At 38.9% G+C, this 20,987-nt stretch overlaps 45 non-coding genes across 45 annotated transcripts; all 45 read right to left on the reverse strand.

Moving 5' to 3' along the window:
* Positions 1-69: 69 nt before the first annotated feature.
* On the reverse strand, positions 70-141 carry Trnap-agg (transfer RNA proline (anticodon AGG)). The gene has a single exon. It is a non-coding gene; the product is annotated as a tRNA-Pro (tRNA).
* Positions 142-467: 326 nt separating this feature from the next.
* On the reverse strand, positions 468-540 carry Trnav-cac (transfer RNA valine (anticodon CAC)). The gene has a single exon. It is a non-coding gene; the product is annotated as a tRNA-Val (tRNA).
* Positions 541-1,080: 540 nt separating this feature from the next.
* Positions 1,081-1,152, reverse strand: Trnap-ugg (transfer RNA proline (anticodon UGG)). The gene has a single exon. It is a non-coding gene; the product is annotated as a tRNA-Pro (tRNA).
* Positions 1,153-1,485: 333 nt separating this feature from the next.
* Positions 1,486-1,557, reverse strand: Trnap-agg (transfer RNA proline (anticodon AGG)). Its single transcript has one exon. It is a non-coding gene; the product is annotated as a tRNA-Pro (tRNA).
* Positions 1,558-1,883: 326 nt separating this feature from the next.
* On the reverse strand, positions 1,884-1,956 carry Trnav-cac (transfer RNA valine (anticodon CAC)). Its single transcript has one exon. It is a non-coding gene; the product is annotated as a tRNA-Val (tRNA).
* Positions 1,957-2,496: 540 nt separating this feature from the next.
* Trnap-ugg (transfer RNA proline (anticodon UGG)) lies at positions 2,497-2,568 on the reverse strand. Its single transcript has one exon. It is a non-coding gene; the product is annotated as a tRNA-Pro (tRNA).
* A 333-nt stretch (positions 2,569-2,901) lies between these two features.
* On the reverse strand, positions 2,902-2,973 carry Trnap-agg (transfer RNA proline (anticodon AGG)). The gene has a single exon. It is a non-coding gene; the product is annotated as a tRNA-Pro (tRNA).
* A 326-nt stretch (positions 2,974-3,299) lies between these two features.
* Positions 3,300-3,372, reverse strand: Trnav-cac (transfer RNA valine (anticodon CAC)). The gene has a single exon. It is a non-coding gene; the product is annotated as a tRNA-Val (tRNA).
* A 540-nt stretch (positions 3,373-3,912) lies between these two features.
* Positions 3,913-3,984, reverse strand: Trnap-ugg (transfer RNA proline (anticodon UGG)). Its single transcript has one exon. It is a non-coding gene; the product is annotated as a tRNA-Pro (tRNA).
* A 333-nt stretch (positions 3,985-4,317) lies between these two features.
* Positions 4,318-4,389, reverse strand: Trnap-agg (transfer RNA proline (anticodon AGG)). Its single transcript has one exon. It is a non-coding gene; the product is annotated as a tRNA-Pro (tRNA).
* A 326-nt stretch (positions 4,390-4,715) lies between these two features.
* Trnav-cac (transfer RNA valine (anticodon CAC)) lies at positions 4,716-4,788 on the reverse strand. Its single transcript has one exon. It is a non-coding gene; the product is annotated as a tRNA-Val (tRNA).
* Positions 4,789-5,328: 540 nt separating this feature from the next.
* Positions 5,329-5,400, reverse strand: Trnap-ugg (transfer RNA proline (anticodon UGG)). The gene has a single exon. It is a non-coding gene; the product is annotated as a tRNA-Pro (tRNA).
* Positions 5,401-5,733: 333 nt separating this feature from the next.
* Positions 5,734-5,805, reverse strand: Trnap-agg (transfer RNA proline (anticodon AGG)). Its single transcript has one exon. It is a non-coding gene; the product is annotated as a tRNA-Pro (tRNA).
* Positions 5,806-6,131: 326 nt separating this feature from the next.
* Positions 6,132-6,204, reverse strand: Trnav-cac (transfer RNA valine (anticodon CAC)). The gene has a single exon. It is a non-coding gene; the product is annotated as a tRNA-Val (tRNA).
* Positions 6,205-6,744: 540 nt separating this feature from the next.
* On the reverse strand, positions 6,745-6,816 carry Trnap-ugg (transfer RNA proline (anticodon UGG)). Its single transcript has one exon. It is a non-coding gene; the product is annotated as a tRNA-Pro (tRNA).
* Positions 6,817-7,149: 333 nt separating this feature from the next.
* Positions 7,150-7,221, reverse strand: Trnap-agg (transfer RNA proline (anticodon AGG)). The gene has a single exon. It is a non-coding gene; the product is annotated as a tRNA-Pro (tRNA).
* Positions 7,222-7,547: 326 nt separating this feature from the next.
* Positions 7,548-7,620, reverse strand: Trnav-cac (transfer RNA valine (anticodon CAC)). Its single transcript has one exon. It is a non-coding gene; the product is annotated as a tRNA-Val (tRNA).
* Positions 7,621-8,160: 540 nt separating this feature from the next.
* On the reverse strand, positions 8,161-8,232 carry Trnap-ugg (transfer RNA proline (anticodon UGG)). The gene has a single exon. It is a non-coding gene; the product is annotated as a tRNA-Pro (tRNA).
* Positions 8,233-8,565: 333 nt separating this feature from the next.
* Positions 8,566-8,637, reverse strand: Trnap-agg (transfer RNA proline (anticodon AGG)). Its single transcript has one exon. It is a non-coding gene; the product is annotated as a tRNA-Pro (tRNA).
* Positions 8,638-8,963: 326 nt separating this feature from the next.
* Trnav-cac (transfer RNA valine (anticodon CAC)) lies at positions 8,964-9,036 on the reverse strand. The gene has a single exon. It is a non-coding gene; the product is annotated as a tRNA-Val (tRNA).
* Positions 9,037-9,576: 540 nt separating this feature from the next.
* On the reverse strand, positions 9,577-9,648 carry Trnap-ugg (transfer RNA proline (anticodon UGG)). The gene has a single exon. It is a non-coding gene; the product is annotated as a tRNA-Pro (tRNA).
* A 333-nt stretch (positions 9,649-9,981) lies between these two features.
* Trnap-agg (transfer RNA proline (anticodon AGG)) lies at positions 9,982-10,053 on the reverse strand. Its single transcript has one exon. It is a non-coding gene; the product is annotated as a tRNA-Pro (tRNA).
* Positions 10,054-10,379: 326 nt separating this feature from the next.
* Trnav-cac (transfer RNA valine (anticodon CAC)) lies at positions 10,380-10,452 on the reverse strand. The gene has a single exon. It is a non-coding gene; the product is annotated as a tRNA-Val (tRNA).
* Positions 10,453-10,992: 540 nt separating this feature from the next.
* Positions 10,993-11,064, reverse strand: Trnap-ugg (transfer RNA proline (anticodon UGG)). Its single transcript has one exon. It is a non-coding gene; the product is annotated as a tRNA-Pro (tRNA).
* Positions 11,065-11,397: 333 nt separating this feature from the next.
* On the reverse strand, positions 11,398-11,469 carry Trnap-agg (transfer RNA proline (anticodon AGG)). Its single transcript has one exon. It is a non-coding gene; the product is annotated as a tRNA-Pro (tRNA).
* A 326-nt stretch (positions 11,470-11,795) lies between these two features.
* Trnav-cac (transfer RNA valine (anticodon CAC)) lies at positions 11,796-11,868 on the reverse strand. Its single transcript has one exon. It is a non-coding gene; the product is annotated as a tRNA-Val (tRNA).
* Positions 11,869-12,408: 540 nt separating this feature from the next.
* Positions 12,409-12,480, reverse strand: Trnap-ugg (transfer RNA proline (anticodon UGG)). Its single transcript has one exon. It is a non-coding gene; the product is annotated as a tRNA-Pro (tRNA).
* Positions 12,481-12,813: 333 nt separating this feature from the next.
* On the reverse strand, positions 12,814-12,885 carry Trnap-agg (transfer RNA proline (anticodon AGG)). The gene has a single exon. It is a non-coding gene; the product is annotated as a tRNA-Pro (tRNA).
* A 326-nt stretch (positions 12,886-13,211) lies between these two features.
* On the reverse strand, positions 13,212-13,284 carry Trnav-cac (transfer RNA valine (anticodon CAC)). Its single transcript has one exon. It is a non-coding gene; the product is annotated as a tRNA-Val (tRNA).
* A 540-nt stretch (positions 13,285-13,824) lies between these two features.
* Trnap-ugg (transfer RNA proline (anticodon UGG)) lies at positions 13,825-13,896 on the reverse strand. Its single transcript has one exon. It is a non-coding gene; the product is annotated as a tRNA-Pro (tRNA).
* A 333-nt stretch (positions 13,897-14,229) lies between these two features.
* On the reverse strand, positions 14,230-14,301 carry Trnap-agg (transfer RNA proline (anticodon AGG)). Its single transcript has one exon. It is a non-coding gene; the product is annotated as a tRNA-Pro (tRNA).
* Positions 14,302-14,627: 326 nt separating this feature from the next.
* Trnav-cac (transfer RNA valine (anticodon CAC)) lies at positions 14,628-14,700 on the reverse strand. Its single transcript has one exon. It is a non-coding gene; the product is annotated as a tRNA-Val (tRNA).
* A 540-nt stretch (positions 14,701-15,240) lies between these two features.
* On the reverse strand, positions 15,241-15,312 carry Trnap-ugg (transfer RNA proline (anticodon UGG)). Its single transcript has one exon. It is a non-coding gene; the product is annotated as a tRNA-Pro (tRNA).
* Positions 15,313-15,645: 333 nt separating this feature from the next.
* Positions 15,646-15,717, reverse strand: Trnap-agg (transfer RNA proline (anticodon AGG)). Its single transcript has one exon. It is a non-coding gene; the product is annotated as a tRNA-Pro (tRNA).
* Positions 15,718-16,043: 326 nt separating this feature from the next.
* On the reverse strand, positions 16,044-16,116 carry Trnav-cac (transfer RNA valine (anticodon CAC)). Its single transcript has one exon. It is a non-coding gene; the product is annotated as a tRNA-Val (tRNA).
* Positions 16,117-16,656: 540 nt separating this feature from the next.
* On the reverse strand, positions 16,657-16,728 carry Trnap-ugg (transfer RNA proline (anticodon UGG)). Its single transcript has one exon. It is a non-coding gene; the product is annotated as a tRNA-Pro (tRNA).
* A 333-nt stretch (positions 16,729-17,061) lies between these two features.
* On the reverse strand, positions 17,062-17,133 carry Trnap-agg (transfer RNA proline (anticodon AGG)). Its single transcript has one exon. It is a non-coding gene; the product is annotated as a tRNA-Pro (tRNA).
* A 326-nt stretch (positions 17,134-17,459) lies between these two features.
* Positions 17,460-17,532, reverse strand: Trnav-cac (transfer RNA valine (anticodon CAC)). The gene has a single exon. It is a non-coding gene; the product is annotated as a tRNA-Val (tRNA).
* A 540-nt stretch (positions 17,533-18,072) lies between these two features.
* Positions 18,073-18,144, reverse strand: Trnap-ugg (transfer RNA proline (anticodon UGG)). Its single transcript has one exon. It is a non-coding gene; the product is annotated as a tRNA-Pro (tRNA).
* A 333-nt stretch (positions 18,145-18,477) lies between these two features.
* Trnap-agg (transfer RNA proline (anticodon AGG)) lies at positions 18,478-18,549 on the reverse strand. The gene has a single exon. It is a non-coding gene; the product is annotated as a tRNA-Pro (tRNA).
* Positions 18,550-18,875: 326 nt separating this feature from the next.
* On the reverse strand, positions 18,876-18,948 carry Trnav-cac (transfer RNA valine (anticodon CAC)). The gene has a single exon. It is a non-coding gene; the product is annotated as a tRNA-Val (tRNA).
* Positions 18,949-19,488: 540 nt separating this feature from the next.
* Positions 19,489-19,559, reverse strand: Trnap-ugg (transfer RNA proline (anticodon UGG)). Its single transcript has one exon. It is a non-coding gene; the product is annotated as a tRNA-Pro (tRNA).
* A 333-nt stretch (positions 19,560-19,892) lies between these two features.
* Trnap-agg (transfer RNA proline (anticodon AGG)) lies at positions 19,893-19,964 on the reverse strand. The gene has a single exon. It is a non-coding gene; the product is annotated as a tRNA-Pro (tRNA).
* Positions 19,965-20,290: 326 nt separating this feature from the next.
* On the reverse strand, positions 20,291-20,363 carry Trnav-cac (transfer RNA valine (anticodon CAC)). The gene has a single exon. It is a non-coding gene; the product is annotated as a tRNA-Val (tRNA).
* Positions 20,364-20,903: 540 nt separating this feature from the next.
* On the reverse strand, positions 20,904-20,975 carry Trnap-ugg (transfer RNA proline (anticodon UGG)). Its single transcript has one exon. It is a non-coding gene; the product is annotated as a tRNA-Pro (tRNA).
* Between the last annotated feature and the right edge of the window lie 12 nt (positions 20,976-20,987).

Genomic DNA, 20,987 nt, shown 5'->3' on the forward strand with positions numbered 1-20,987 from the left:
TTATCCCACCGACTGGGATTGAAAACAGTTTTGAGATTCGCCACGTGTTGACAATTTGAGACAAAAATAGGGCTCGTCCGGGATTCGAACCCGGGACCTCTCGCACCCTAAGCGAGAATCATACCCCTAGACCAACGAGCCTGTATAGCTTACCAATGTTTAAATAATAGTTATAAAATTTAGAAATGTCATCGCTTGTTGCTATTTTCGTTGGCCTTGTGTTATACATTTGACCTTTCTTGTTTTGTTACCTTTGAAATAAGGACGGAAACCTGTTAAAAGTACGGTGCTACAAAGAACTTTATTTAGGTTCTTAATGTATACGATCTCGAAGATTTAATTATATGTGTATGTTCAATCAAACATGAACTAAATGCGTCGGCTGCAAAAGAGCACTGAATGAGTACTACTTCTCAGCACTACAATATTAAGCCTAGTTCACCATGATCCGGATTACTCAAAAATTATGTTTCCGCTGGGGCTCGAACCCAGGACCTTCCGCGTGTGAAGCGGACGTGATTACCACTACACTACGGAAACAGTTGAAGTAAGTGCGAAGTTTTCCATATTTCAAGCAACCGGCGATTAAAAATGATAGTGCAATCAAGATGAATAACATCGGTATGCGCATACAGCAGGTGCGTGTTCGTGTTAATGTTCACCGTCACGGAAATTCTCTTTGCAGGCATTTATCTTTCTTCTGCGCAATCAATTGAAAAAGCAGATTCCTCTGTCTATATGTAGCATGATACTTGTTCGCTAGCTAAATCCGATATCGACAGTGGACAATTTCCTTCTTTGCTTATAAGTCAAGGTGATATCAAGGTAAGTTGTTTTATAGCCTGCACAAACCAAAATAAAACATTCTTCGACAACATTTTAAATAATCGGAAAACAAATGTATGTAGCAAATTTTGATTGAGTATCAACTCCTCTTTCTCTTCGTTTGACCTTTTCCCCATCAGTGACGTGACAACATGCTGAACAATTAATGAGCCAAACTGCTTTGAATGTCAATGGCAGATACAAAAGTACGATTTCATTGAATCCAAACGCATATAAACAGTTCCAAAAATTAACGGGCTCGTCCGGGATTCGAACCCGGGACCTCTCGCACCCAAAGCGAGAATCATACCCCTAGACCAACGAGCCGCTTGATAGTTCCAGCTACATTTTCCGTATTTAACTATAGAATACAATTATTCTTCTTACGTGGCAAAGGGGTTTACCTATCAATATATTCGAAATTCTAAGTTTACGAGAAAGTTGTACCTCACGTTGGTCGAGATCAAACAATAAAAAACCAAATGAAAATTAAACGATAACCATTGTATACTTGTATGCTTTTTTCTCCTGCTGATTATTGTTAATGCATTCTATACTTGACGTTCGAATTTAGCGGTGTATTTTCTTTGATTATCCCACCGACTGGGATTGAAAACAGTTTTGAGATTCGCCACGTGTTGACAATTTGAGACAAAAATAGGGCTCGTCCGGGATTCGAACCCGGGACCTCTCGCACCCTAAGCGAGAATCATACCCCTAGACCAACGAGCCTGTATAGCTTACCAATGTTTAAATAATAGTTATAAAATTTAGAAATGTCATCGCTTGTTGCTATTTTCGTTGGCCTTGTGTTATACATTTGACCTTTCTTGTTTTGTTACCTTTGAAATAAGGACGGAAACCTGTTAAAAGTACGGTGCTACAAAGAACTTTATTTAGGTTCTTAATGTATACGATCTCGAAGATTTAATTATATGTGTATGTTCAATCAAACATGAACTAAATGCGTCGGCTGCAAAAGAGCACTGAATGAGTACTACTTCTCAGCACTACAATATTAAGCCTAGTTCACCATGATCCGGATTACTCAAAAATTATGTTTCCGCTGGGGCTCGAACCCAGGACCTTCCGCGTGTGAAGCGGACGTGATTACCACTACACTACGGAAACAGTTGAAGTAAGTGCGAAGTTTTCCATATTTCAAGCAACCGGCGATTAAAAATGATAGTGCAATCAAGATGAATAACATCGGTATGCGCATACAGCAGGTGCGTGTTCGTGTTAATGTTCACCGTCACGGAAATTCTCTTTGCAGGCATTTATCTTTCTTCTGCGCAATCAATTGAAAAAGCAGATTCCTCTGTCTATATGTAGCATGATACTTGTTCGCTAGCTAAATCCGATATCGACAGTGGACAATTTCCTTCTTTGCTTATAAGTCAAGGTGATATCAAGGTAAGTTGTTTTATAGCCTGCACAAACCAAAATAAAACATTCTTCGACAACATTTTAAATAATCGGAAAACAAATGTATGTAGCAAATTTTGATTGAGTATCAACTCCTCTTTCTCTTCGTTTGACCTTTTCCCCATCAGTGACGTGACAACATGCTGAACAATTAATGAGCCAAACTGCTTTGAATGTCAATGGCAGATACAAAAGTACGATTTCATTGAATCCAAACGCATATAAACAGTTCCAAAAATTAACGGGCTCGTCCGGGATTCGAACCCGGGACCTCTCGCACCCAAAGCGAGAATCATACCCCTAGACCAACGAGCCGCTTGATAGTTCCAGCTACATTTTCCGTATTTAACTATAGAATACAATTATTCTTCTTACGTGGCAAAGGGGTTTACCTATCAATATATTCGAAATTCTAAGTTTACGAGAAAGTTGTACCTCACGTTGGTCGAGATCAAACAATAAAAAACCAAATGAAAATTAAACGATAACCATTGTATACTTGTATGCTTTTTTCTCCTGCTGATTATTGTTAATGCATTCTATACTTGACGTTCGAATTTAGCGGTGTCTTTTCTTTGATTATCCCACCGACTGGGATTGAAAACAGTTTTGAGATTCGCCACGTGTTGACAATTTGAGACAAAAATAGGGCTCGTCCGGGATTCGAACCCGGGACCTCTCGCACCCTAAGCGAGAATCATACCCCTAGACCAACGAGCCTGTATAGCTTACCAATGTTTAAATAATAGTTATAAAATTTAGAAATGTCATCGCTTGTTGCTATTTTCGTTGGCCTTGTGTTATACATTTGACCTTTCTTGTTTTGTTACCTTTGAAATAAGGACGGAAACCTGTTAAAAGTACGGTGCTACAAAGAACTTTATTTAGGTTCTTAATGTATACGATCTCGAAGATTTAATTATATGTGTATGTTCAATCAAACATGAACTAAATGCGTCGGCTGCAAAAGAGCACTGAATGAGTACTACTTCTCAGCACTACAATATTAAGCCTAGTTCACCATGATCCGGATTACTCAAAAATTATGTTTCCGCTGGGGCTCGAACCCAGGACCTTCCGCGTGTGAAGCGGACGTGATTACCACTACACTACGGAAACAGTTGAAGTAAGTGCGAAGTTTTCCATATTTCAAGCAACCGGCGATTAAAAATGATAGTGCAATCAAGATGAATAACATCGGTATGCGCATACAGCAGGTGCGTGTTCGTGTTAATGTTCACCGTCACGGAAATTCTCTTTGCAGGCATTTATCTTTCTTCTGCGCAATCAATTGAAAAAGCAGATTCCTCTGTCTATATGTAGCATGATACTTGTTCGCTAGCTAAATCCGATATCGACAGTGGACAATTTCCTTCTTTGCTTATAAGTCAAGGTGATATCAAGGTAAGTTGTTTTATAGCCTGCACAAACCAAAATAAAACATTCTTCGACAACATTTTAAATAATCGGAAAACAAATGTATGTAGCAAATTTTGATTGAGTATCAACTCCTCTTTCTCTTCGTTTGACCTTTTCCCCATCAGTGACGTGACAACATGCTGAACAATTAATGAGCCAAACTGCTTTGAATGTCAATGGCAGATACAAAAGTACGATTTCATTGAATCCAAACGCATATAAACAGTTCCAAAAATTAACGGGCTCGTCCGGGATTCGAACCCGGGACCTCTCGCACCCAAAGCGAGAATCATACCCCTAGACCAACGAGCCGCTTGATAGTTCCAGCTACATTTTCCGTATTTAACTATAGAATACAATTATTCTTCTTACGTGGCAAAGGGGTTTACCTATCAATATATTCGAAATTCTAAGTTTACGAGAAAGTTGTACCTCACGTTGGTCGAGATCAAACAATAAAAAACCAAATGAAAATTAAACGATAACCATTGTATACTTGTATGCTTTTTTCTCCTGCTGATTATTGTTAATGCATTCTATACTTGACGTTCGAATTTAGCGGTGTATTTTCTTTGATTATCCCACCGACTGGGATTGAAAACAGTTTTGAGATTCGCCACGTGTTGACAATTTGAGACAAAAATAGGGCTCGTCCGGGATTCGAACCCGGGACCTCTCGCACCCTAAGCGAGAATCATACCCCTAGACCAACGAGCCTGTATAGCTTACCAATGTTTAAATAATAGTTATAAAATTTAGAAATGTCATCGCTTGTTGCTATTTTCGTTGGCCTTGTGTTATACATTTGACCTTTCTTGTTTTGTTACCTTTGAAATAAGGACGGAAACCTGTTAAAAGTACGGTGCTACAAAGAACTTTATTTAGGTTCTTAATGTATACGATCTCGAAGATTTAATTATATGTGTATGTTCAATCAAACATGAACTAAATGCGTCGGCTGCAAAAGAGCACTGAATGAGTACTACTTCTCAGCACTACAATATTAAGCCTAGTTCACCATGATCCGGATTACTCAAAAATTATGTTTCCGCTGGGGCTCGAACCCAGGACCTTCCGCGTGTGAAGCGGACGTGATTACCACTACACTACGGAAACAGTTGAAGTAAGTGCGAAGTTTTCCATATTTCAAGCAACCGGCGATTAAAAATGATAGTGCAATCAAGATGAATAACATCGGTATGCGCATACAGCAGGTGCGTGTTCGTGTTAATGTTCACCGTCACGGAAATTCTCTTTGCAGGCATTTATCTTTCTTCTGCGCAATCAATTGAAAAAGCAGATTCCTCTGTCTATATGTAGCATGATACTTGTTCGCTAGCTAAATCCGATATCGACAGTGGACAATTTCCTTCTTTGCTTATAAGTCAAGGTGATATCAAGGTAAGTTGTTTTATAGCCTGCACAAACCAAAATAAAACATTCTTCGACAACATTTTAAATAATCGGAAAACAAATGTATGTAGCAAATTTTGATTGAGTATCAACTCCTCTTTCTCTTCGTTTGACCTTTTCCCCATCAGTGACGTGACAACATGCTGAACAATTAATGAGCCAAACTGCTTTGAATGTCAATGGCAGATACAAAAGTACGATTTCATTGAATCCAAACGCATATAAACAGTTCCAAAAATTAACGGGCTCGTCCGGGATTCGAACCCGGGACCTCTCGCACCCAAAGCGAGAATCATACCCCTAGACCAACGAGCCGCTTGATAGTTCCAGCTACATTTTCCGTATTTAACTATAGAATACAATTATTCTTCTTACGTGGCAAAGGGGTTTACCTATCAATATATTCGAAATTCTAAGTTTACGAGAAAGTTGTACCTCACGTTGGTCGAGATCAAACAATAAAAAACCAAATGAAAATTAAACGATAACCATTGTATACTTGTATGCTTTTTTCTCCTGCTGATTATTGTTAATGCATTCTATACTTGACGTTCGAATTTAGCGGTGTATTTTCTTTGATTATCCCACCGACTGGGATTGAAAACAGTTTTGAGATTCGCCACGTGTTGACAATTTGAGACAAAAATAGGGCTCGTCCGGGATTCGAACCCGGGACCTCTCGCACCCTAAGCGAGAATCATACCCCTAGACCAACGAGCCTGTATAGCTTACCAATGTTTAAATAATAGTTATAAAATTTAGAAATGTCATCGCTTGTTGCTATTTTCGTTGGCCTTGTGTTATACATTTGACCTTTCTTGTTTTGTTACCTTTGAAATAAGGACGGAAACCTGTTAAAAGTACGGTGCTACAAAGAACTTTATTTAGGTTCTTAATGTATACGATCTCGAAGATTTAATTATATGTGTATGTTCAATCAAACATGAACTAAATGCGTCGGCTGCAAAAGAGCACTGAATGAGTACTACTTCTCAGCACTACAATATTAAGCCTAGTTCACCATGATCCGGATTACTCAAAAATTATGTTTCCGCTGGGGCTCGAACCCAGGACCTTCCGCGTGTGAAGCGGACGTGATTACCACTACACTACGGAAACAGTTGAAGTAAGTGCGAAGTTTTCCATATTTCAAGCAACCGGCGATTAAAAATGATAGTGCAATCAAGATGAATAACATCGGTATGCGCATACAGCAGGTGCGTGTTCGTGTTAATGTTCACCGTCACGGAAATTCTCTTTGCAGGCATTTATCTTTCTTCTGCGCAATCAATTGAAAAAGCAGATTCCTCTGTCTATATGTAGCATGATACTTGTTCGCTAGCTAAATCCGATATCGACAGTGGACAATTTCCTTCTTTGCTTATAAGTCAAGGTGATATCAAGGTAAGTTGTTTTATAGCCTGCACAAACCAAAATAAAACATTCTTCGACAACATTTTAAATAATCGGAAAACAAATGTATGTAGCAAATTTTGATTGAGTATCAACTCCTCTTTCTCTTCGTTTGACCTTTTCCCCATCAGTGACGTGACAACATGCTGAACAATTAATGAGCCAAACTGCTTTGAATGTCAATGGCAGATACAAAAGTACGATTTCATTGAATCCAAACGCATATAAACAGTTCCAAAAATTAACGGGCTCGTCCGGGATTCGAACCCGGGACCTCTCGCACCCAAAGCGAGAATCATACCCCTAGACCAACGAGCCGCTTGATAGTTCCAGCTACATTTTCCGTATTTAACTATAGAATACAATTATTCTTCTTACGTGGCAAAGGGGTTTACCTATCAATATATTCGAAATTCTAAGTTTACGAGAAAGTTGTACCTCACGTTGGTCGAGATCAAACAATAAAAAACCAAATGAAAATTAAACGATAACCATTGTATACTTGTATGCTTTTTTCTCCTGCTGATTATTGTTAATGCATTCTATACTTGACGTTCGAATTTAGCGGTGTATTTTCTTTGATTATCCCACCGACTGGGATTGAAAACAGTTTTGAGATTCGCCACGTGTTGACAATTTGAGACAAAAATAGGGCTCGTCCGGGATTCGAACCCGGGACCTCTCGCACCCTAAGCGAGAATCATACCCCTAGACCAACGAGCCTGTATAGCTTACCAATGTTTAAATAATAGTTATAAAATTTAGAAATGTCATCGCTTGTTGCTATTTTCGTTGGCCTTGTGTTATACATTTGACCTTTCTTGTTTTGTTACCTTTGAAATAAGGACGGAAACCTGTTAAAAGTACGGTGCTACAAAGAACTTTATTTAGGTTCTTAATGTATACGATCTCGAAGATTTAATTATATGTGTATGTTCAATCAAACATGAACTAAATGCGTCGGCTGCAAAAGAGCACTGAATGAGTACTACTTCTCAGCACTACAATATTAAGCCTAGTTCACCATGATCCGGATTACTCAAAAATTATGTTTCCGCTGGGGCTCGAACCCAGGACCTTCCGCGTGTGAAGCGGACGTGATTACCACTACACTACGGAAACAGTTGAAGTAAGTGCGAAGTTTTCCATATTTCAAGCAACCGGCGATTAAAAATGATAGTGCAATCAAGATGAATAACATCGGTATGCGCATACAGCAGGTGCGTGTTCGTGTTAATGTTCACCGTCACGGAAATTCTCTTTGCAGGCATTTATCTTTCTTCTGCGCAATCAATTGAAAAAGCAGATTCCTCTGTCTATATGTAGCATGATACTTGTTCGCTAGCTAAATCCGATATCGACAGTGGACAATTTCCTTCTTTGCTTATAAGTCAAGGTGATATCAAGGTAAGTTGTTTTATAGCCTGCACAAACCAAAATAAAACATTCTTCGACAACATTTTAAATAATCGGAAAACAAATGTATGTAGCAAATTTTGATTGAGTATCAACTCCTCTTTCTCTTCGTTTGACCTTTTCCCCATCAGTGACGTGACAACATGCTGAACAATTAATGAGCCAAACTGCTTTGAATGTCAATGGCAGATACAAAAGTACGATTTCATTGAATCCAAACGCATATAAACAGTTCCAAAAATTAACGGGCTCGTCCGGGATTCGAACCCGGGACCTCTCGCACCCAAAGCGAGAATCATACCCCTAGACCAACGAGCCGCTTGATAGTTCCAGCTACATTTTCCGTATTTAACTATAGAATACAATTATTCTTCTTACGTGGCAAAGGGGTTTACCTATCAATATATTCGAAATTCTAAGTTTACGAGAAAGTTGTACCTCACGTTGGTCGAGATCAAACAATAAAAAACCAAATGAAAATTAAACGATAACCATTGTATACTTGTATGCTTTTTTCTCCTGCTGATTATTGTTAATGCATTCTATACTTGACGTTCGAATTTAGCGGTGTATTTTCTTTGATTATCCCACCGACTGGGATTGAAAACAGTTTTGAGATTCGCCACGTGTTGACAATTTGAGACAAAAATAGGGCTCGTCCGGGATTCGAACCCGGGACCTCTCGCACCCTAAGCGAGAATCATACCCCTAGACCAACGAGCCTGTATAGCTTACCAATGTTTAAATAATAGTTATAAAATTTAGAAATGTCATCGCTTGTTGCTATTTTCGTTGGCCTTGTGTTATACATTTGACCTTTCTTGTTTTGTTACCTTTGAAATAAGGACGGAAACCTGTTAAAAGTACGGTGCTACAAAGAACTTTATTTAGGTTCTTAATGTATACGATCTCGAAGATTTAATTATATGTGTATGTTCAATCAAACATGAACTAAATGCGTCGGCTGCAAAAGAGCACTGAATGAGTACTACTTCTCAGCACTACAATATTAAGCCTAGTTCACCATGATCCGGATTACTCAAAAATTATGTTTCCGCTGGGGCTCGAACCCAGGACCTTCCGCGTGTGAAGCGGACGTGATTACCACTACACTACGGAAACAGTTGAAGTAAGTGCGAAGTTTTCCATATTTCAAGCAACCGGCGATTAAAAATGATAGTGCAATCAAGATGAATAACATCGGTATGCGCATACAGCAGGTGCGTGTTCGTGTTAATGTTCACCGTCACGGAAATTCTCTTTGCAGGCATTTATCTTTCTTCTGCGCAATCAATTGAAAAAGCAGATTCCTCTGTCTATATGTAGCATGATACTTGTTCGCTAGCTAAATCCGATATCGACAGTGGACAATTTCCTTCTTTGCTTATAAGTCAAGGTGATATCAAGGTAAGTTGTTTTATAGCCTGCACAAACCAAAATAAAACATTCTTCGACAACATTTTAAATAATCGGAAAACAAATGTATGTAGCAAATTTTGATTGAGTATCAACTCCTCTTTCTCTTCGTTTGACCTTTTCCCCATCAGTGACGTGACAACATGCTGAACAATTAATGAGCCAAACTGCTTTGAATGTCAATGGCAGATACAAAAGTACGATTTCATTGAATCCAAACGCATATAAACAGTTCCAAAAATTAACGGGCTCGTCCGGGATTCGAACCCGGGACCTCTCGCACCCAAAGCGAGAATCATACCCCTAGACCAACGAGCCGCTTGATAGTTCCAGCTACATTTTCCGTATTTAACTATAGAATACAATTATTCTTCTTACGTGGCAAAGGGGTTTACCTATCAATATATTCGAAATTCTAAGTTTACGAGAAAGTTGTACCTCACGTTGGTCGAGATCAAACAATAAAAAACCAAATGAAAATTAAACGATAACCATTGTATACTTGTATGCTTTTTTCTCCTGCTGATTATTGTTAATGCATTCTATACTTGACGTTCGAATTTAGCGGTGTATTTTCTTTGATTATCCCACCGACTGGGATTGAAAACAGTTTTGAGATTCGCCACGTGTTGACAATTTGAGACAAAAATAGGGCTCGTCCGGGATTCGAACCCGGGACCTCTCGCACCCTAAGCGAGAATCATACCCCTAGACCAACGAGCCTGTATAGCTTACCAATGTTTAAATAATAGTTATAAAATTTAGAAATGTCATCGCTTGTTGCTATTTTCGTTGGCCTTGTGTTATACATTTGACCTTTCTTGTTTTGTTACCTTTGAAATAAGGACGGAAACCTGTTAAAAGTACGGTGCTACAAAGAACTTTATTTAGGTTCTTAATGTATACGATCTCGAAGATTTAATTATATGTGTATGTTCAATCAAACATGAACTAAATGCGTCGGCTGCAAAAGAGCACTGAATGAGTACTACTTCTCAGCACTACAATATTAAGCCTAGTTCACCATGATCCGGATTACTCAAAAATTATGTTTCCGCTGGGGCTCGAACCCAGGACCTTCCGCGTGTGAAGCGGACGTGATTACCACTACACTACGGAAACAGTTGAAGTAAGTGCGAAGTTTTCCATATTTCAAGCAACCGGCGATTAAAAATGATAGTGCAATCAAGATGAATAACATCGGTATGCGCATACAGCAGGTGCGTGTTCGTGTTAATGTTCACCGTCACGGAAATTCTCTTTGCAGGCATTTATCTTTCTTCTGCGCAATCAATTGAAAAAGCAGATTCCTCTGTCTATATGTAGCATGATACTTGTTCGCTAGCTAAATCCGATATCGACAGTGGACAATTTCCTTCTTTGCTTATAAGTCAAGGTGATATCAAGGTAAGTTGTTTTATAGCCTGCACAAACCAAAATAAAACATTCTTCGACAACATTTTAAATAATCGGAAAACAAATGTATGTAGCAAATTTTGATTGAGTATCAACTCCTCTTTCTCTTCGTTTGACCTTTTCCCCATCAGTGACGTGACAACATGCTGAACAATTAATGAGCCAAACTGCTTTGAATGTCAATGGCAGATACAAAAGTACGATTTCATTGAATCCAAACGCATATAAACAGTTCCAAAAATTAACGGGCTCGTCCGGGATTCGAACCCGGGACCTCTCGCACCCAAAGCGAGAATCATACCCCTAGACCAACGAGCCGCTTGATAGTTCCAGCTACATTTTCCGTATTTAACTATAGAATACAATTATTCTTCTTACGTGGCAAAGGGGTTTACCTATCAATATATTCGAAATTCTAAGTTTACGAGAAAGTTGTACCTCACGTTGGTCGAGATCAAACAATAAAAAACCAAATGAAAATTAAACGATAACCATTGTATACTTGTATGCTTTTTTCTCCTGCTGATTATTGTTAATGCATTCTATACTTGACGTTCGAATTTAGCGGTGTATTTTCTTTGATTATCCCACCGACTGGGATTGAAAACAGTTTTGAGATTCGCCACGTGTTGACAATTTGAGACAAAAATAGGGCTCGTCCGGGATTCGAACCCGGGACCTCTCGCACCCTAAGCGAGAATCATACCCCTAGACCAACGAGCCTGTATAGCTTACCAATGTTTAAATAATAGTTATAAAATTTAGAAATGTCATCGCTTGTTGCTATTTTCGTTGGCCTTGTGTTATACATTTGACCTTTCTTGTTTTGTTACCTTTGAAATAAGGACGGAAACCTGTTAAAAGTACGGTGCTACAAAGAACTTTATTTAGGTTCTTAATGTATACGATCTCGAAGATTTAATTATATGTGTATGTTCAATCAAACATGAACTAAATGCGTCGGCTGCAAAAGAGCACTGAATGAGTACTACTTCTCAGCACTACAATATTAAGCCTAGTTCACCATGATCCGGATTACTCAAAAATTATGTTTCCGCTGGGGCTCGAACCCAGGACCTTCCGCGTGTGAAGCGGACGTGATTACCACTACACTACGGAAACAGTTGAAGTAAGTGCGAAGTTTTCCATATTTCAAGCAACCGGCGATTAAAAATGATAGTGCAATCAAGATGAATAACATCGGTATGCGCATACAGCAGGTGCGTGTTCGTGTTAATGTTCACCGTCACGGAAATTCTCTTTGCAGGCATTTATCTTTCTTCTGCGCAATCAATTGAAAAAGCAGATTCCTCTGTCTATATGTAGCATGATACTTGTTCGCTAGCTAAATCCGATATCGACAGTGGACAATTTCCTTCTTTGCTTATAAGTCAAGGTGATATCAAGGTAAGTTGTTTTATAGCCTGCACAAACCAAAATAAAACATTCTTCGACAACATTTTAAATAATCGGAAAACAAATGTATGTAGCAAATTTTGATTGAGTATCAACTCCTCTTTCTCTTCGTTTGACCTTTTCCCCATCAGTGACGTGACAACATGCTGAACAATTAATGAGCCAAACTGCTTTGAATGTCAATGGCAGATACAAAAGTACGATTTCATTGAATCCAAACGCATATAAACAGTTCCAAAAATTAACGGGCTCGTCCGGGATTCGAACCCGGGACCTCTCGCACCCAAAGCGAGAATCATACCCCTAGACCAACGAGCCGCTTGATAGTTCCAGCTACATTTTCCGTATTTAACTATAGAATACAATTATTCTTCTTACGTGGCAAAGGGGTTTACCTATCAATATATTCGAAATTCTAAGTTTACGAGAAAGTTGTACCTCACGTTGGTCGAGATCAAACAATAAAAAACCAAATGAAAATTAAACGATAACCATTGTATACTTGTATGCTTTTTTCTCCTGCTGATTATTGTTAATGCATTCTATACTTGACGTTCGAATTTAGCGGTGTATTTTCTTTGATTATCCCACCGACTGGGATTGAAAACAGTTTTGAGATTCGCCACGTGTTGACAATTTGAGACAAAAATAGGGCTCGTCCGGGATTCGAACCCGGGACCTCTCGCACCCTAAGCGAGAATCATACCCCTAGACCAACGAGCCTGTATAGCTTACCAATGTTTAAATAATAGTTATAAAATTTAGAAATGTCATCGCTTGTTGCTATTTTCGTTGGCCTTGTGTTATACATTTGACCTTTCTTGTTTTGTTACCTTTGAAATAAGGACGGAAACCTGTTAAAAGTACGGTGCTACAAAGAACTTTATTTAGGTTCTTAATGTATACGATCTCGAAGATTTAATTATATGTGTATGTTCAATCAAACATGAACTAAATGCGTCGGCTGCAAAAGAGCACTGAATGAGTACTACTTCTCAGCACTACAATATTAAGCCTAGTTCACCATGATCCGGATTACTCAAAAATTATGTTTCCGCTGGGGCTCGAACCCAGGACCTTCCGCGTGTGAAGCGGACGTGATTACCACTACACTACGGAAACAGTTGAAGTAAGTGCGAAGTTTTCCATATTTCAAGCAACCGGCGATTAAAAATGATAGTGCAATCAAGATGAATAACATCGGTATGCGCATACAGCAGGTGCGTGTTCGTGTTAATGTTCACCGTCACGGAAATTCTCTTTGCAGGCATTTATCTTTCTTCTGCGCAATCAATTGAAAAAGCAGATTCCTCTGTCTATATGTAGCATGATACTTGTTCGCTAGCTAAATCCGATATCGACAGTGGACAATTTCCTTCTTTGCTTATAAGTCAAGGTGATATCAAGGTAAGTTGTTTTATAGCCTGCACAAACCAAAATAAAACATTCTTCGACAACATTTTAAATAATCGGAAAACAAATGTATGTAGCAAATTTTGATTGAGTATCAACTCCTCTTTCTCTTCGTTTGACCTTTTCCCCATCAGTGACGTGACAACATGCTGAACAATTAATGAGCCAAACTGCTTTGAATGTCAATGGCAGATACAAAAGTACGATTTCATTGAATCCAAACGCATATAAACAGTTCCAAAAATTAACGGGCTCGTCCGGGATTCGAACCCGGGACCTCTCGCACCCAAAGCGAGAATCATACCCCTAGACCAACGAGCCGCTTGATAGTTCCAGCTACATTTTCCGTATTTAACTATAGAATACAATTATTCTTCTTACGTGGCAAAGGGGTTTACCTATCAATATATTCGAAATTCTAAGTTTACGAGAAAGTTGTACCTCACGTTGGTCGAGATCAAACAATAAAAAACCAAATGAAAATTAAACGATAACCATTGTATACTTGTATGCTTTTTTCTCCTGCTGATTATTGTTAATGCATTCTATACTTGACGTTCGAATTTAGCGGTGTATTTTCTTTGATTATCCCACCGACTGGGATTGAAAACAGTTTTGAGATTCGCCACGTGTTGACAATTTGAGACAAAAATAGGGCTCGTCCGGGATTCGAACCCGGGACCTCTCGCACCCTAAGCGAGAATCATACCCCTAGACCAACGAGCCTGTATAGCTTACCAATGTTTAAATAATAGTTATAAAATTTAGAAATGTCATCGCTTGTTGCTATTTTCGTTGGCCTTGTGTTATACATTTGACCTTTCTTGTTTTGTTACCTTTGAAATAAGGACGGAAACCTGTTAAAAGTACGGTGCTACAAAGAACTTTATTTAGGTTCTTAATGTATACGATCTCGAAGATTTAATTATATGTGTATGTTCAATCAAACATGAACTAAATGCGTCGGCTGCAAAAGAGCACTGAATGAGTACTACTTCTCAGCACTACAATATTAAGCCTAGTTCACCATGATCCGGATTACTCAAAAATTATGTTTCCGCTGGGGCTCGAACCCAGGACCTTCCGCGTGTGAAGCGGACGTGATTACCACTACACTACGGAAACAGTTGAAGTAAGTGCGAAGTTTTCCATATTTCAAGCAACCGGCGATTAAAAATGATAGTGCAATCAAGATGAATAACATCGGTATGCGCATACAGCAGGTGCGTGTTCGTGTTAATGTTCACCGTCACGGAAATTCTCTTTGCAGGCATTTATCTTTCTTCTGCGCAATCAATTGAAAAAGCAGATTCCTCTGTCTATATGTAGCATGATACTTGTTCGCTAGCTAAATCCGATATCGACAGTGGACAATTTCCTTCTTTGCTTATAAGTCAAGGTGATATCAAGGTAAGTTGTTTTATAGCCTGCACAAACCAAAATAAAACATTCTTCGACAACATTTTAAATAATCGGAAAACAAATGTATGTAGCAAATTTTGATTGAGTATCAACTCCTCTTTCTCTTCGTTTGACCTTTTCCCCATCAGTGACGTGACAACATGCTGAACAATTAATGAGCCAAACTGCTTTGAATGTCAATGGCAGATACAAAAGTACGATTTCATTGAATCCAAACGCATATAAACAGTTCCAAAAATTAACGGGCTCGTCCGGGATTCGAACCCGGGACCTCTCGCACCCAAAGCGAGAATCATACCCCTAGACCAACGAGCCGCTTGATAGTTCCAGCTACATTTTCCGTATTTAACTATAGAATACAATTATTCTTCTTACGTGGCAAAGGGGTTTACCTATCAATATATTCGAAATTCTAAGTTTACGAGAAAGTTGTACCTCACGTTGGTCGAGATCAAACAATAAAAAACCAAATGAAAATTAAACGATAACCATTGTATACTTGTATGCTTTTTTCTCCTGCTGATTATTGTTAATGCATTCTATACTTGACGTTCGAATTTAGCGGTGTATTTTCTTTGATTATCCCACCGACTGGGATTGAAAACAGTTTTGAGATTCGCCACGTGTTGACAATTTGAGACAAAAATAGGGCTCGTCCGGGATTCGAACCCGGGACCTCTCGCACCCTAAGCGAGAATCATACCCCTAGACCAACGAGCCTGTATAGCTTACCAATGTTTAAATAATAGTTATAAAATTTAGAAATGTCATCGCTTGTTGCTATTTTCGTTGGCCTTGTGTTATACATTTGACCTTTCTTGTTTTGTTACCTTTGAAATAAGGACGGAAACCTGTTAAAAGTACGGTGCTACAAAGAACTTTATTTAGGTTCTTAATGTATACGATCTCGAAGATTTAATTATATGTGTATGTTCAATCAAACATGAACTAAATGCGTCGGCTGCAAAAGAGCACTGAATGAGTACTACTTCTCAGCACTACAATATTAAGCCTAGTTCACCATGATCCGGATTACTCAAAAATTATGTTTCCGCTGGGGCTCGAACCCAGGACCTTCCGCGTGTGAAGCGGACGTGATTACCACTACACTACGGAAACAGTTGAAGTAAGTGCGAAGTTTTCCATATTTCAAGCAACCGGCGATTAAAAATGATAGTGCAATCAAGATGAATAACATCGGTATGCGCATACAGCAGGTGCGTGTTCGTGTTAATGTTCACCGTCACGGAAATTCTCTTTGCAGGCATTTATCTTTCTTCTGCGCAATCAATTGAAAAAGCAGATTCCTCTGTCTATATGTAGCATGATACTTGTTCGCTAGCTAAATCCGATATCGACAGTGGACAATTTCCTTCTTTGCTTATAAGTCAAGGTGATATCAAGGTAAGTTGTTTTATAGCCTGCACAAACCAAAATAAAACATTCTTCGACAACATTTTAAATAATCGGAAAACAAATGTATGTAGCAAATTTTGATTGAGTATCAACTCCTCTTTCTCTTCGTTTGACCTTTTCCCCATCAGTGACGTGACAACATGCTGAACAATTAATGAGCCAAACTGCTTTGAATGTCAATGGCAGATACAAAAGTACGATTTCATTGAATCCAAACGCATATAAACAGTTCCAAAAATTAACGGGCTCGTCCGGGATTCGAACCCGGGACCTCTCGCACCCAAAGCGAGAATCATACCCCTAGACCAACGAGCCGCTTGATAGTTCCAGCTACATTTTCCGTATTTAACTATAGAATACAATTATTCTTCTTACGTGGCAAAGGGGTTTACCTATCAATATATTCGAAATTCTAAGTTTACGAGAAAGTTGTACCTCACGTTGGTCGAGATCAAACAATAAAAAACCAAATGAAAATTAAACGATAACCATTGTATACTTGTATGCTTTTTTCTCCTGCTGATTATTGTTAATGCATTCTATACTTGACGTTCGAATTTAGCGGTGTATTTTCTTTGATTATCCCACCGACTGGGATTGAAAACAGTTTTGAGATTCGCCACGTGTTGACAATTTGAGACAAAAATAGGGCTCGTCCGGGATTCGAACCCGGGACCTCTCGCACCCTAAGCGAGAATCATACCCCTAGACCAACGAGCCTGTATAGCTTACCAATGTTTAAATAATAGTTATAAAATTTAGAAATGTCATCGCTTGTTGCTATTTTCGTTGGCCTTGTGTTATACATTTGACCTTTCTTGTTTTGTTACCTTTGAAATAAGGACGGAAACCTGTTAAAAGTACGGTGCTACAAAGAACTTTATTTAGGTTCTTAATGTATACGATCTCGAAGATTTAATTATATGTGTATGTTCAATCAAACATGAACTAAATGCGTCGGCTGCAAAAGAGCACTGAATGAGTACTACTTCTCAGCACTACAATATTAAGCCTAGTTCACCATGATCCGGATTACTCAAAAATTATGTTTCCGCTGGGGCTCGAACCCAGGACCTTCCGCGTGTGAAGCGGACGTGATTACCACTACACTACGGAAACAGTTGAAGTAAGTGCGAAGTTTTCCATATTTCAAGCAACCGGCGATTAAAAATGATAGTGCAATCAAGATGAATAACATCGGTATGCGCATACAGCAGGTGCGTGTTCGTGTTAATGTTCACCGTCACGGAAATTCTCTTTGCAGGCATTTATCTTTCTTCTGCGCAATCAATTGAAAAAGCAGATTCCTCTGTCTATATGTAGCATGATACTTGTTCGCTAGCTAAATCCGATATCGACAGTGGACAATTTCCTTCTTTGCTTATAAGTCAAGGTGATATCAAGGTAAGTTGTTTTATAGCCTGCACAAACCAAAATAAAACATTCTTCGACAACATTTTAAATAATCGGAAAACAAATGTATGTAGCAAATTTTGATTGAGTATCAACTCCTCTTTCTCTTCGTTTGACCTTTTCCCCATCAGTGACGTGACAACATGCTGAACAATTAATGAGCCAAACTGCTTTGAATGTCAATGGCAGATACAAAAGTACGATTTCATTGAATCCAAACGCATATAAACAGTTCCAAAAATTAACGGGCTCGTCCGGGATTCGAACCCGGGACCTCTCGCACCCAAAGCGAGAATCATACCCCTAGACCAACGAGCCGCTTGATAGTTCCAGCTACATTTTCCGTATTTAACTATAGAATACAATTATTCTTCTTACGTGGCAAAGGGGTTTACCTATCAATATATTCGAAATTCTAAGTTTACGAGAAAGTTGTACCTCACGTTGGTCGAGATCAAACAATAAAAAACCAAATGAAAATTAAACGATAACCATTGTATACTTGTATGCTTTTTTCTCCTGCTGATTATTGTTAATGCATTCTATACTTGACGTTCGAATTTAGCGGTGTATTTTCTTTGATTATCCCACCGACTGGGATTGAAAACAGTTTTGAGATTCGCCACGTGTTGACAATTTGAGACAAAAATAGGGCTCGTCCGGGATTCGAACCCGGGACCTCTCGCACCCTAAGCGAGAATCATACCCCTAGACCAACGAGCCTGTATAGCTTACCAATGTTTAAATAATAGTTATAAAATTTAGAAATGTCATCGCTTGTTGCTATTTTCGTTGGCCTTGTGTTATACATTTGACCTTTCTTGTTTTGTTACCTTTGAAATAAGGACGGAAACCTGTTAAAAGTACGGTGCTACAAAGAACTTTATTTAGGTTCTTAATGTATACGATCTCGAAGATTTAATTATATGTGTATGTTCAATCAAACATGAACTAAATGCGTCGGCTGCAAAAGAGCACTGAATGAGTACTACTTCTCAGCACTACAATATTAAGCCTAGTTCACCATGATCCGGATTACTCAAAAATTATGTTTCCGCTGGGGCTCGAACCCAGGACCTTCCGCGTGTGAAGCGGACGTGATTACCACTACACTACGGAAACAGTTGAAGTAAGTGCGAAGTTTTCCATATTTCAAGCAACCGGCGATTAAAAATGATAGTGCAATCAAGATGAATAACATCGGTATGCGCATACAGCAGGTGCGTGTTCGTGTTAATGTTCACCGTCACGGAAATTCTCTTTGCAGGCATTTATCTTTCTTCTGCGCAATCAATTGAAAAAGCAGATTCCTCTGTCTATATGTAGCATGATACTTGTTCGCTAGCTAAATCCGATATCGACAGTGGACAATTTCCTTCTTTGCTTATAAGTCAAGGTGATATCAAGGTAAGTTGTTTTATAGCCTGCACAAACCAAAATAAAACATTCTTCGACAACATTTTAAATAATCGGAAAACAAATGTATGTAGCAAATTTTGATTGAGTATCAACTCCTCTTTCTCTTCGTTTGACCTTTTCCCCATCAGTGACGTGACAACATGCTGAACAATTAATGAGCCAAACTGCTTTGAATGTCAATGGCAGATACAAAAGTACGATTTCATTGAATCCAAACGCATATAAACAGTTCCAAAAATTAACGGGCTCGTCCGGGATTCGAACCGGGACCTCTCGCACCCAAAGCGAGAATCATACCCCTAGACCAACGAGCCGCTTGATAGTTCCAGCTACATTTTCCGTATTTAACTATAGAATACAATTATTCTTCTTACGTGGCAAAGGGGTTTACCTATCAATATATTCGAAATTCTAAGTTTACGAGAAAGTTGTACCTCACGTTGGTCGAGATCAAACAATAAAAAACCAAATGAAAATTAAACGATAACCATTGTATACTTGTATGCTTTTTTCTCCTGCTGATTATTGTTAATGCATTCTATACTTGACGTTCGAATTTAGCGGTGTATTTTCTTTGATTATCCCACCGACTGGGATTGAAAACAGTTTTGAGATTCGCCACGTGTTGACAATTTGAGACAAAAATAGGGCTCGTCCGGGATTCGAACCCGGGACCTCTCGCACCCTAAGCGAGAATCATACCCCTAGACCAACGAGCCTGTATAGCTTACCAATGTTTAAATAATAGTTATAAAATTTAGAAATGTCATCGCTTGTTGCTATTTTCGTTGGCCTTGTGTTATACATTTGACCTTTCTTGTTTTGTTACCTTTGAAATAAGGACGGAAACCTGTTAAAAGTACGGTGCTACAAAGAACTTTATTTAGGTTCTTAATGTATACGATCTCGAAGATTTAATTATATGTGTATGTTCAATCAAACATGAACTAAATGCGTCGGCTGCAAAAGAGCACTGAATGAGTACTACTTCTCAGCACTACAATATTAAGCCTAGTTCACCATGATCCGGATTACTCAAAAATTATGTTTCCGCTGGGGCTCGAACCCAGGACCTTCCGCGTGTGAAGCGGACGTGATTACCACTACACTACGGAAACAGTTGAAGTAAGTGCGAAGTTTTCCATATTTCAAGCAACCGGCGATTAAAAATGATAGTGCAATCAAGATGAATAACATCGGTATGCGCATACAGCAGGTGCGTGTTCGTGTTAATGTTCACCGTCACGGAAATTCTCTTTGCAGGCATTTATCTTTCTTCTGCGCAATCAATTGAAAAAGCAGATTCCTCTGTCTATATGTAGCATGATACTTGTTCGCTAGCTAAATCCGATATCGACAGTGGACAATTTCCTTCTTTGCTTATAAGTCAAGGTGATATCAAGGTAAGTTGTTTTATAGCCTGCACAAACCAAAATAAAACATTCTTCGACAACATTTTAAATAATCGGAAAACAAATGTATGTAGCAAATTTTGATTGAGTATCAACTCCTCTTTCTCTTCGTTTGACCTTTTCCCCATCAGTGACGTGACAACATGCTGAACAATTAATGAGCCAAACTGCTTTGAATGTCAATGGCAGATACAAAAGTACGATTTCATTGAATCCAAACGCATATAAACAGTTCCAAAAATTAACGGGCTCGTCCGGGATTCGAACCCGGGACCTCTCGCACCCAAAGCGAGAATCATACCCCTAGACCAACGAGCCGCTTGATAGTTC

The sequence above is a fragment of the Mytilus californianus genome, unplaced genomic scaffold (assembly GCF_021869535.1).
Source record: "Mytilus californianus isolate M0D057914Y unplaced genomic scaffold, xbMytCali1.0.p SCAF_19, whole genome shotgun sequence".
NCBI lineage: Eukaryota > Metazoa > Mollusca > Bivalvia > Mytilida > Mytilidae > Mytilus > Mytilus californianus.